Genomic DNA, 13,998 nt, shown 5'->3' with positions numbered 1-13,998 from the left:
TGCAAGAGACATGAAAAAATTTTTCTTTGTTCTTCATCATGAGAAGCTGGTGTGGGACCTCCCAATACTGTGGCCCCTTAAAGTCTCTCATTCTCACACTAGTTCATACTCAGCCTCCAGCAATCTGTTACAATTACCACTGAAGAGTTCCTCTCAGTTTATGGTTCTAGAAGCTTCTGCCCCAGGTGAGCTGGTATCAGAAAAGCTGTGGATTTGCTCGTATTGCCAAGTTTCTAGGTGGTACATTGCCCAGAGACCTCAATTCGCTAATGGGTCCAAGAAAAATTGTTGATTTTCAGTTTGTTCAGATTTTTTCTTGTTGTAAATATGGGAGTAATGTCTACCAGCTTTTTACATGTTGGAACTAAAATTAAAAGTCTTTACACATTTATTTTAATATGTTTGGGATCATCTGATTTGTATACTGATATTAAAAAAAAACCTTGAACTTTCATTTATCATAAGAATGTTCCCATGTTATGAAAATCCCATATAAATATTATTTAAAGTATTTTCTAAATTCCTACATCTGCTTTGGACCAATGCTGTCCAATAGAACTTGCTGTGATGATGGGAATATTCTAATATGTTCTGTTTCTCGAGTGACCACTAGCCACAGGTGGTTACCGAGTACTGAAAATGTGTCTATGCAGCTGAGGAACTGGATTTCTAAAATTTTACTTAACTTTAATTAATTTAAATTGAAATAGTCATATGTGGCCAGTGGCTACTGGATTGGATAACACAACTCTTGACACACTACCTTTCCTTCAGAGCTTCTTTTAAAGCTTGAACTTACAAATGTTTTTTTTTCCCCTTCTGGGACCTTCATGGATGTTCTTTGCCTTCTATGGAACAAGCTTCCCCAGACTCATTTCATGGAAAACTTATTTCTATCCTAGAGGTTTCTCTATGTATTACTTCCTCAGATCGGCCTTCCCTGGCCTCTCAGTCTATAGAAGGCTAGTTTTCCCTATTATTCTTACTCACGAAAGCCTCCTTCCCTCTCTTGTAATATTACCCCACCTGATAATGATATACTCATGTGTATGCATCTTTAATGTCTATTTCTCCTGCCAAGTTACCAGCTCCATGAAGATAGACATCCCATTTGTATCGCTCATCATTATGTTTCTGGGGCCCAGCATAACCCCTGGCACATATTAGAACTTAAACAATCAAAGGCAACAAAGTAAGTGGGATTGTTTGTGCAGCTACCAGGACAACACAACAAGAACCAAGTAGTTATTTGTTCTCTTTCTGTTTTTGTTTTCTTTGACAGGAATTCAAACACACATTCCTATTTCAACCGCCATGATATTGCTTATGGTTAGACAAAATTGAATAAATAATTTAAGAACTTTAGAATTTCTCCTACATTGCCCTAAGTTGAAACCTGGCAAAGGTCTGAAGGCAACAGCGGTAGGTGAGTGGAGGGGTAGGTGGGGCAGAGTTAGCAGGTATGCTTTGCTTTTTTCCTTGTTGAAAGAATTTACTCAGTTTTCCAGCTTTTCTAGAATTGTCACAGAATTCTTTCTTTCTTACTAACATGTCTTACAGCTGCTCTTTCTTGTTTCTGTACCAATATTTAATGTATTTTCACTTGATAAAGCTATTTTTCTCCTTCCTCTCCATTTCTACCCTACTAGAATACCTTCCCTTAACTCACAAGAACTTGGCTTCTTCACTTCACCTGTCTTTGCAAATCCTGAGCAAGTCTTACCCTTCTCTCCATCCCCATCTCTCTATTTCAGTCTTCTAGACAGCTTTGTCTTTATAATATTTTCAAAAGTGAAATAAATCATCTAAGAAGATCATCACTTCGTTATCTAATGAAGCTTTGTTATCGCCTACTTCTTCAGCCTTTTCCTAGTCCCTATATATGTGAGGACAGGGCAATTCCTGATTAAAAAAACTCAGTGCTCCTTGTTGTGATGAGTACTGGAAGTTGCATGTAAGTGATGAAACAACGAATTCAACTCCTAAAACCAATATTGCACTGTATGCTCACTAACTAGAATTTAACCAGAAATTTGAAAAGAGAGAGAGAGAGAGAGAGAGAGAGAGAGAAAGCCCTCAGTACTCAATGTTCTTTGCTCAAAATCTTCCCTCAAGACAATTCATTTCTACTCAGTTTCACACTCAAAATCTCATCCTTGCTATTTTTAGGCAACATACCTATGATTAAACACAAGTAGTAGATATTCCTTTATAGATAGATCACACTTACCAATCTAAATTTTCTTACACATGATTTTCCCCTCAGAAATTCTGTAGTAGAGAAGACAGTAGAGAGGACAGAGAACATGCCTTCATTTTACTCCCCAAGAAGCTGAGGCATGGAGAAGATTTATTCCTTAGAATTTTTCAGCAGAAGGTGAACTTTGAAGTTTATAGAAGCAGGTCAGTGAGGAAATGGAAACCCTCAACTGTTAGGGGTTACAGAGATAGCCAGTTCCTTCTAGAAGTGTTTTCTTCCCTTGGCTCCACTCATGGACTTCTCTGGAGACAATGGTAGGTGAGTTTGCCTGGTACCAACAAAGGCTTGCTTCATACATGAATAGCAAGTATTAAAGCCCAGGGGCCTTACGTGCATCCTGGAAGGAAGCAGGAAAACAACCAGAGGGGAAAAGGACAGGAGGACAGTGGGGGGGGGGGGGGGGGAGGAGATTAAGTGACAGAGGAGGAAAAAGGTGTGAAATAATTTGCCCCTAATTGGTCCTTATGAAAATTTGATATATGAAAATTCCTACTTGAAAACGAGATAAATAAAGAGGGAATTATTTGCATTACAAATTAACTCTTCACTTCAAAAGAGTATTTACCACAGGTGTGATTCTGTGATGTGAGAATTTAGAAAGGAATATGACTTGGGGGAGGGAGGAGGTTTAAACAATAAAATCCTGATTATATAATATAATAGGAAATAATCCACAGATAAAGGGGGAGACATCTAAAGAAAGAGGTGGTTGTACAGGGAGCTCTCTGCAGAGCTCAGGTTTTAAAAAGGTACACCAACAAAAGACAGAGAGAGGGGATTATAGATAAGCTTGAACACAAAAGACTATCATGCACCTTCAAGAACAAAATAAAGGAGGCTAAAGTCAGGAATAAACCTAGCTTTACAAAAAGTGCTAAAGACTGTTATAAGGATGTGAAAGCTTTGCTTAGAGTTGAGAGAACAAACGTGGGGCAACTTGCTCTTTGAGTAAGTGAGGTGGTGCAATGTTAACGGGAGTTAGGTAGTTCTTACATTTTTCTATTATTTATTTGCTTCTGTCTTTTCCAAGGTGCAAAAAGACAGAGGAAATTGGATTTTTCTTAGGTGGTGTGGAAGGAGTGTATTGATATTAGTCCACCTGGGCAAGGAATGGAGATTCCCAGGGTCTGGGCATCAAAGACAGGAGGAGACCTGGGGTTCCCCAGGCCAGATTTGGGAAATAGGTGGGGAAAAGACCTAGGGAAGGACGAAGTCAGGAGGACGGTGATCTGTCCCTTCCCTCTTCCACAATCTATTCAGATCTTGAGTAAATTCCACTAAAACTTATTGTTTACTATAAGTGGATTTCTTATAGAAATAGAAGATGAAACTCAGCTTGGTTCCCCAGGGGACTTGGGGAAGATGAAAACCCACTTTCAGATGCTGGGGACAGAGAAAAGAAAGGGACAGCAGGATATACCACCTTCCATTCTGAAAGGAAAATGCAGTGAGAATTGAAGTCCCACATGGGTGAGAAAGCTAGAAAACGGGGAACATTTCTAAATAGATTTAAGTTTCTAGTGCTGGAAGCATTCAATGCCAGGAAATTGAAGTCCTGTGCAGAGCAAAGGGGTTCTCAGAGCCTTTATTATAATCTATTGGTGATTACAGCTAATGGAGGAAGTGCCTGGAGACTGAAGGCTTTTCACAAATGGAAACATGTTAGATTCTACCAACTGTGAATCAGTAATCCCTGACATCCATTCTACGGCAGATGATTCCTGTAAGCTTAAGCCAATCATGATATTCCATTCCCTTTGCCAGGATGGATTTTAGAGTGCAACAGTGACTTACTCCTGGTTCATAGGACACAAGCAGGGGGCAAGTGGCTGCCTTTGGCTCAGGTTATGATCCTGGGGTCCTGGGATGGAGCTCCAATGGGGTACCCCTGATGGGTGGAGAGCCTGCTGCTTCTCCTTCTCCCTCTGCCTGCTGCTCTGCCTACTTGTGCTCTTTCTCTGTCAAAAACATAAATAAAATCTAAAAAAAAAAAAAAAAGACACAAGCCGAGGTCTGCGAGGGGTAACAGGCAAAGAAATGACATGAAGAAGTGGAGAGTGGGTCTGCTGCTGGTGGACATCGTTGTGTAGGACAGGACTCCTGAACTACCCCATCATTACCTTGTACTAATGGAGGTAGGGAGTGAGGAGCCAGCTTCTGTGCAAAGCCAATACAAAATTCCCGCCGGGATCTGAAAGTGGAGTATTCCTGGGAAGTCTTTTATTAGCTGATATGGAGTAAAGTGAAGAAGCAATTGCCATTAATTTATGTAGAAACATTTGAGCATTCCCTAAACACCCCCCCCCCCCAATAACCTTTTGGGACCTTTCTGATACCTTAGGACACACCTTGCTAACAGACGCACAGAGAAATCAAGATGAAGTACAGATGCTCCCAGACACCATTCAAAGCTCTGATAGCTGGATGCTGAGATGCCCTGTGGAGCTCCCGGGGAAGGAGATGGGCGCAGCCATTTTGGCTGCCCGGAGGGCCTGAAGCCTCACTAAGGGCTTGCTGCGACATAAGCTCAGAGCACTACTTTTGCTTTTCACCTTCTTTTGTATAAGAGAAAATGCTCTTTGGATTTCTTTGGTTTGCAAAAACAGGTGCCACTATAGGTCTTTGTGAAAGCAAAGTGGTATGACTAGAAATTTCAGAAGGCAGGAGATACCTATACCCGGGGGCAAGCAGAGAGGTGAGCTAGAAAGAGCCTAAATCCATTACCCTGATCCCCAAACCAGGCGAAGACCACACCAAAAAGGAGAATTTCAGATCAATATCACTGATGAATATGGATGCTAAGATTCTCAACAAGATCCTAGCAAACAGGATCCAACAGCACATTAAAAAGATTATCCACCATGACCAGGTGGGATTCATCCCTGGGTTACAAGGATGGTTCAACATTTGCAAATCAATCGATGTGATAGAATTGAATAAGAGAATCACATTGAATAAGAGAAGAGAGAAGAACTACATGGTCCTCTCCATTGATGCAGAAAAAGCATTTGACAAAATCCAGCATCCGTTCCTGATTAAAACGCTTCAAAGTATAGGGATAGAGGGAACATTCCTGAACTTCGTAAAATCTATTTATGAAAGACCCACAGCAAATATCATCCTCAATGGGAAAAAGCTCACAGGCTTCCCGTTGAGATCAGGAACACAACAAGGATGCCCACTCTCACCACTCTTGTTCAACATAGTATTGGAAGTCCTAGCAACAGCAATCAGATAGCAAAGAGAAAAAGCCTAAATCCATGATGACGTTGGTAAGTCACTGAGTCTGCCAGCCTGAAGCTCATACTACTTAGAGTTCTTCATAAGTGGTAGCAGTAAACTTGCTCCTTAAGGCAATTTGAGACAGGGTTTTCTGCCATTGGGGGCAAAGAAATCCTAACTGATAACAATAGTATGTATTGGATTCAAAAAACATTTTACAGATATTTTCATACCAGCCTTGATATAAAACTAACCCGGGGCTAGACAACAGTGGCAAGTGTCTCTGTGGATGGCCAAAAGAGTGGTAGGAACCTGTGCATATCCTGCAAACATTGTTTGGCTCTGAGGATTCGAGCCAGCCTTGATGTTTTACCAATATCCTGACCACATTCCCTTTGATATCTTCTTCCATTTGAAGGTAATTCGAATCTCAAATCCAGTCTAAGGCAGAAGACAGAGTTACAGTTCAAACGGACTTTGCAAGCTGGAATGCTAGGATACAACCAACAAGTTGAACAGATGACAAATACAAGATCCAGCACTGGCTCCAAAAATCTAGGACACATCTTAGGACTGAAGTTCAAATGAGGGAGACTTGGTTTAGTAGAATTTTAATGGAAGACATCTGGGAACTTTAGGTGAGTATGGATTATGGATGTTATTGTCTACTGCCTGGATTCCTCTTTCAAAATGAAAACAACAATTCTCCCAGCTGTGGGGGTTTTGGTAGCTAATGGCCAATGGCTCTCAGCTGAGTCCCTCTCCAGACATGGTCCTCAGCTGAAAAGAGTCATGCTCCTCCCAAGTTGAGCCTTTTCCTTGGAGATAGCTGCTTTTCATACTTGATTGATATGTGGGTATAAAGGCCTGGTCCATGTACCTAAGGGTGGCAGAAGTCTGAAGGGCTGTCTCAGATCCAGGGAACCCTATGTGATCTGCTAAAGCCCTTGTTATAATTGAATTGTAGTAATTTGGCTCATAAGATCTGGGGAACTCAATGGCATAGGAAATATCATTGATAAGAAAAATGCCCTGTAGATTTAATGGTAAGCCTCAGCAGGAAAACCCAAATCGACCCCTAAGATTCAGAAGTGAGGCAAGCTATCTGTAGCAGGGAAGTATATACCTTTAGAAAAACAGCTCCTGGGGCGCCTGGGTGGCTCAGGTCATGATCCCAGGGTCCTGGGATCGAGCCCCACATCGGGCTCTCTGCTCAGCAGGGAGCCTGCTTCCTCCTCTCTCTCTGCCTACTTGTGATCTCTGTCTGTCAAATAAATAAATAAAATCTTAAAAAAAAAAAAAAAAGAAAGAAAAACAGCTCCTGGTACGCTACTGGTTCTTGGCAGAATCAGGGGAACTGACCATATGATACCAAGGGTCCGTGCAGCCAGAACTGCCCATCACAAATTCTGTCAGACCCCCAACAACAATCTGAAGGAAAGAAAGTTGTACATCCAGGGTCAGGTATGAGCAGAGCCAGAGAGCAAAAATAATAAGCTGCATGGTAGGTGGCCCAGACCTCTGTGGCATTCACCACTCTTGCACTAATACTTCATGCTTAGCTCATAATTATGGCTACCGTGGGGTGAGAAGAAAAGCTGAATTTGGTCTATGAGTAGGTAAAATCAGCATGTGATTGAAACTAAAAGTAGCCTATGGCTGTACTTCATGGGTGCCATCCACTCAGGGATGTCTCTGAAAAATAGAGATAAGTGGAATTCTTCCTAATGGACAAAGCCTGTCAAAAGAGATACTTTGAGATAAGAATATATATCACTCATGGGCAGTAGTGAATGACTTGACTAGTGAACTCTCCACAACCTAGGAAATATAATGTCTTAGCTAGTTGATGCTAGCCAACTTGTATCAGTGCTGGTGCAATAGGCACAGTTAGGGAGAGATGGAGTCACCATCCTAGCAAGGTTAATTGATCTTGATCATCAGGAGAAGGTAGTCCTTCTCTTACATAACAGAGATAGAAAAGAATACTTCTTTGCCCAATTTTGATGATAAGGGACAAATACAACAGACATAGCCTGAGAATGGTGAGGTTGTAGGCTATGTGTGGCCCCAAAATGTGGGCTCTTTCTTGCTAAGGCTGCTCTAATTACTGCTACTGTTGGAATATCCAGCCTCCTAGCAACAGACACTTGCACTGAGCTCCCAATATGGCCCCAGCTCTTGAAAGATCAACCAGCTTCTTAGCAGCAAGTTAATTACAACAGCTGCTCCCATATTGTGATTCATCTTGATTAGAATTGACCAGAACTGACTAATACTCCAATTTGGACTTGCCCTTCCTACTCACACAGCCTCAGCCAGACATTGCTTTTGCCGCATTTGATCCACTGGAATAGAACACTGGCAAAAATAGCATCAGACCAAGGTAATTGCTTATATCAGTGGAGGTATGACCGGCCATGCGCACATGACCGTGAGCTCCACTGCTTCTATTACACCTCCCAGAAGCTGCTAGTCTGAAGGAACGTGCAGCGGTTTTTCGGATGCACAATGGAGGCATCAACTTGGACATGATATTCTGATGATGGGGCGCCAGCTTTCAGACATTGGATATGCTCTAAATCAAAGACCATTGATGTTGCTTAACCCATCAGTAGAATACATGGATCTAGGAAACAAGAAATAGAAAAAGAAGTGTTCCCACTAAACATTATTTTCCCTGACCCGCTTGAAGAATTTTGTACTTCTTGTCTCTGCTCTTTTGGACTCTGTGGATTTAAAGGGGCTTGTTCTTCTTATTTTTAAAACAACTTTATTAAGGTGTATTTTACATAGTGTATAATTCACCTACTTGAAGTGTATAACTCAATGATTTTTAGTAAGGTTACCAAGTTGTACAACCATCACAATAAATCAGTTTTAAAATATTTGTATTGTCCCAATAATATCCTCATGCCCATTTACTAGTAATCTCCATTCCTACCCTCTGCTCCAGGCAACCACTAATCTTCTCTCTGTATAATTTTACCTTTTCTGGACATTTCACAGAATGGAATAATACCACATATATAGTCTCTGGCGGTTTGCTTCTTTCTCTTAGGAAAAGATTCTGAGATTTATCTATGTCATAGTATGTATCTTTAGTTTGTTACTTTTCATTGTTGAATAGTATTTTGTTATATTGGATACACCATATTTTGTTTATCCCTTCACCAATTGATGGATGTCTGGACTGTTTCCAACTTTTGGCTGTTGTGAATAACACTATAAGGAATATTAATGTACAAGTCTTTGTGTGGATATTTGTTTTCATTTCTTTTGGGGAGATGCCCAAGAGCAGAATCACCAGATGATATGGTAAATCTATGCTTAACTTTTTAAGAGACTGTCAAACCATTTTCCAAAGCAACTGTACTATTTTGCTTTCTTATTGGCAATGTGTAAAGATTCCCATTTCTCTACCCGCTTTCTAACATTTGTTATTCTCTGTCTTGGATGACTAATGATGTTGATTATGGTTTTATGTGTTTATGGGTGATTCTTTATCTTCTTTACTAAAATGTATGATTAAATATTTTGCCTTTTTTTGGACTGGGTGAGTGGGTTATTAGTTTTCTTATTATTAAATTGTAAAAGTTATTTGTATATTCTGTTATATCTTTTTTTTTTTTTTTTTTTTTTTAAGTAAGCTCTATGCTTCAGCAAGGGGCTTGAATTCATGACCCTGAGATCAAGAGTTGTACGCTTTACTGACCGAGCCAGCTAGGCATCCCTTGTACATTCCAGATGCAGTCTCTTATCAGATACGTGTTTTGCAAACATTTTAGAAGCCAATCTTATTGTTTTTAAATGGTGCCTTTTGACATGCAAAGTTTTGAGTTTTCATAAGATCCAATTTATTCTTTCTCTTTTGATGGTGCTTTTAGAATCTCATAAGAAATCTTTGCCTATGTTAAGGTCTCAAAGATTTTTCGCTTGCATTTTCTTTTAAAAGTTTTATTGTTTAGCTCTTATATTTAATTCTGTGCTCCATTTTGAGTTAATTTTGGGTTATGGCATGAGCTGGGACCTAAATTGTATTTTTGCATCTGAATATCTAATTGTCCTAACACCATTTGTTTAAAAGGCTCTCCTTTCTTCAGCAGATTACCTTTGTTGAAAATCAATTGACCAGAGATACAAGGATTTGCTTCTAGAATTTCAGTTGTGTTTCATTGATCTATATATCTATCTTATGCCAATACAGCACTCTTTTTTAAAAAATCAATGTATTTATTTTCAACATAACAGTATTCATTGTTTTTTCACCACACCAAGTGCTCCATGCAATCTGTGCCTTCTATAATACCCACCACCTGGTACCCCAGCCTCCCCACCCCCCGGCACTTCAAACCCCTCAGATTGTTTTTCAGAGTCCATAGTCTCTCATGGTTCACTTCCCCTTCCAATTTCCCCCAACTCCTTTCTCCTCTCTAACTCCCCATGTCCTCCATGCTATTTGTTATGCTCCACAAATAAGTGAAACCATACGATAATTGACTCTCTCTGCTTGACTTATTTCACTCAGCATAATCTCTTCCAGTCCCGTCCATGTTGCTACAAAAGTTGGGTATTCATCCTTTCTGAAGGAGGCATAATACTCCATAGTGTATATGGACCACATCTTCCTTACCCATTCGTCCGTTGAAGGGCATCTTGGTTCTTTCCACAGTTTGGCGACCATGGCCATTGCTGCTATAAACATTGGGTACAGATGGCCCTTCTTTTCACTACATCTGTATCTTTGGGGTAAATACCCAGTAGTGCAATTGCAGGGTCATAGGAAGTTCTATTTTTAATTTCTTGAGGAATCTCCTCACTGTTCTCCAAAGAGGTTGCACCAACTTGCATTCCCACCAACAGTGTAAGAGGGTTCCCCTTTCTCCACATCCCCTCCAACACATGTTGTTTCCTGTTTTGTTAATTTTGGCCATTCTAACTAGTATAAGGTGATATCTCAATGTGGTTTTAATTTGAATCTCCCTGAGGGCTATTGATAGTGAACATTTTTTCATGTGTCTGATAGCCATTTGTATGTCTTCATTGGAGAAGTGTCTGCTCATATCTTCTGCCCATTTTTTTATATGATTGTCTGTTTTGTGTGTGTTGAGTTTGAGGAGTTCATTATAGATCCTGGATATCAACCTTTTGTCTGTACTGTCATTGGCAAATATCTTCTCCCATTCTGGTTGCCTCTTTGTTTTGTTGACTGTTTCCTTCTCTGTGCAGAAGTTTATGATTTTGATGAAGTCCCAAAAGTTTATTTTCGCTTTTGTTTCCTTTGCCTTTGGAGACATATCTTGAAAGAAGTTGCTTGTGGCTGATATTGAAGAGATTACTGCCTATGTTCTCCTCTAGGATTCTGATAGATTCCTGTCTCACGTTGAGGTCTTTTATCCATTTTGAGTTTATCTTTGTGTACGGTGTAAGAGAATGGTCGAGTTTCATTCTTCTACATATAGCTGTCCAGTTTTCCCAGCACCACTTATTGAAGAGCACTCTTGATAACTGTATCTTTATAGTAAGTTTTGAAATTGGGAAGTAAACACTCTCCAACTCTGTTCTTCTTTTAATAAGAATTAATTTTGGTTATTCTGGATTGTTTGCATTTCCATATAAATTTCACAATCTGCTTATAAGTTTCTGGGGACTGGGGGGAAAGTCCTGTTGGACTTTTGAGAAGGATTGTGTTGCATATACAGATCAATATCAAGAGATTTACCATCTTAACAATATTGAGTCTTCTGATCAGAGAACACGGAACCTCTAGGTCCTGTTCTTTTTCTATTTCTTGTTAAAGTTAAAAAATCATTAAGGCAAAATTCATAAACATAAAAGTAACCATTTTTAAATGAACAATTCAGTGGCATTTAGTACCCCTATCTATTTTGAGACCAATATCACCCCCAAAGAAATTGTATATCCATTAAGCAGTTACTCCCCATACCCTTCTCTCCTACTTTTGGAAACCACCAATTTACTTTTATTTCTATGGACTTAACTATTGTAGATATTTCATAAAGGTGAAATCATACAATAGTGACCTTTTGTGCCTAGCTCTTTCCACTTATTATAATGTTTCTGAGGTTCAACCACATTGTAGCACATATCAATATGTCATTCCTTTTTATGGCCAAATAATATTCCATTGTATGGCTATACCATGATTTGTTTACGCATTTGTGTGTTGATGGACATTTGGAATCTTTCCAAATTTTTGGCTACTACGAATAGTGCTGCTATGAACATTTCTATGCAAGTGGGTTTCTTGGTTTTGTTTTGATTTTTGTTTTGAATCCTTGTTTCTAATTATTTAGTTTATACACCTAGGGATGGAATTGCTGGATCATGAAGTAATGCTAGGCTTAACTTTTTAAGGTAAAGAACCTTGTTCTTTTTTTTTTTTTTAAGATTTTATTTATTTGTCAGAGAGAGAGAGAGGGAGGGAGAGAGAGAGAGAGAGAGAACAAGTAGGGGGAGCAGCAGGCACAGGGAGAGGGAGAAGAAGACTCCCCACTGAGCAAGGAGCCTGACGTGGGACTCAGTCCTAGGCCCCTCAGCTCATGATCTGAGCCAAAGGCAGATGTTTAACCTACTGAGCCACCTAGGCATCCCAGGAGTCTTGTTCTTAAAGGAGGAATATGTATAGTAGGGGATGAAAACCCCATTAAGCTTTAAGTTATGGCTTTTACCTAGTCATTTGGAGCTCCTAGTGCCAGAAGGCCAACAGATAAGTGATGGAGCATCCTGGCAAATATAATTGAATCCTGATAATCAGGAGAAGTTAAGGATGTTGTGACACAGTAGGGATGGGGAAGAACACATTTGGTGCCTGGATGGTCCACTGAAGTGTCTCTCTGGATTCCTTTGTTTAATTTTACCACAACATAGGTAAGTGTAGCAGCCATGGCCTGAGAAGGTCACCATAGCCCACAGGGTCACCCCATCAGATATGTCCCTAGACCAGAAGAGTGCTAACCGGTAGTGAGAAGAATCTAGAATAGATGACAGAAGAAGGTGATGATGAGAATTATTTTGGCATTGAGACCAGTTGCTTTGACAGAGATTATAGGCCATCCCATTCAACTTCCACAGGAAGAGAGACAAACTAGATTCCTGATGAAGCTGTTTCTAGAATTTACTACATAAGGAAAGTGGAGTCAAATGGCATATAGTGCATGATGCACACCCCCTCTTCAGAACTGAGGAATTTGTTCCCCCAACTTGCCAGGAGAGTTGATAGTGAAATCTTTCAACTGCACAGATCTTTCTTGCCTAAGGCATCTCTCCTTCCTGGGGATAGTCCACCTCCAGTTTTTGGCTTGGGCCATAAAAGGCCCTGCCCCCTGAGAAATCCCAGTGAGATTGTCTGAGTTCCTTGTGTGACTACATCACATTTCAACTCCTCCCTCTGCTGAATCCTACTTCTTTCACGTACAGGTGGTTGATCCCTAAGGTATATCCCATTAAAGTGACCCATTCAGGGTGTGGATTTCCTTCTTAGGGTTGCAATATGATTCCGTGTAATTTGTTGGGTCATTCAAAATTAAACATTCCAATCATGCAGAAATGAGTCTGCAGCACTCTGAACTGGTTAAACAAACCATATTTAGAAGATTATATTCTTGCTGGGCCCTTGCATTTTAACAGGAATACTAACAACATGGCTACATCCAGAAGAAATCAACAAAGATGGAGAGTGCAAGAAAATATTACCTGGAGTAGAGAAAGAGGAATTGAGACTTTGGCAAACTGTCTGAGACACCCCACAAAGGTTGCCATTGGGAAAATGGAATAGAAGTTTCTGTGCTGGAGAAAAGAATAGGAGCACAAAGGTAGATTTTATAAGAAGGCAGATTTTGGCTGAAAGGTGGAAAGAGTTTTCTAAAGGATGGCCAGTCACATGTATTGGGAAGAAGTGATCCAGCTTTTTAATACAGCAGGGTGGTGACCATGGGTCAGGGATATTAGAGAGAATTTCTTCAGTGACTTGGAGACCAGGCTAAAGTCCCTCCCAAGTTTCAAATCCCATGATTTTATGTTGTGAAAAATCACAAGCTTTTCAAGGGTCTTTAATATGAAGTCTTATGGAATCTGCTCAAAGCATAAGGCAAGACTCCATTATGTAAGTTTTTCTTAAAGGCAAACACCATCTTTACCATTGCCCATCTGGAGTGGTGCTACATGAAGTAGGGGAGCTACATGATATTCCTTCAGTTTTCCTCAGCTCTAATGAGTTTGCTATTGCATTCCTTTTCATTTCATTTTATTTATTTTTTAAGACAGAGACAATTAAGGATGGTCTTTGAAGAGTTGGACTTTTATTAATAAGCATGCTTGTAGGTTTTTAGGGCTCAGAAGATAATTTATGAGCTTCTAGAATTATGTTTAGCATGTCTTATCATAGCTTAGGAATTCAGACTTACCATTTTATTGATAACAAATCTGAGTGCCAGGAAGTTTGCACACTTGACTCAGGCCACTAAAAAGGCTATATGCCAAGGCTGGAATCTGAC

Source organism: Mustela nigripes, chromosome 2 (genome assembly GCF_022355385.1).
Source record: "Mustela nigripes isolate SB6536 chromosome 2, MUSNIG.SB6536, whole genome shotgun sequence".
Taxonomy (NCBI): domain Eukaryota; kingdom Metazoa; phylum Chordata; class Mammalia; order Carnivora; family Mustelidae; genus Mustela; species Mustela nigripes.
Note: the sequence above shows the minus strand (reverse complement) of the source record.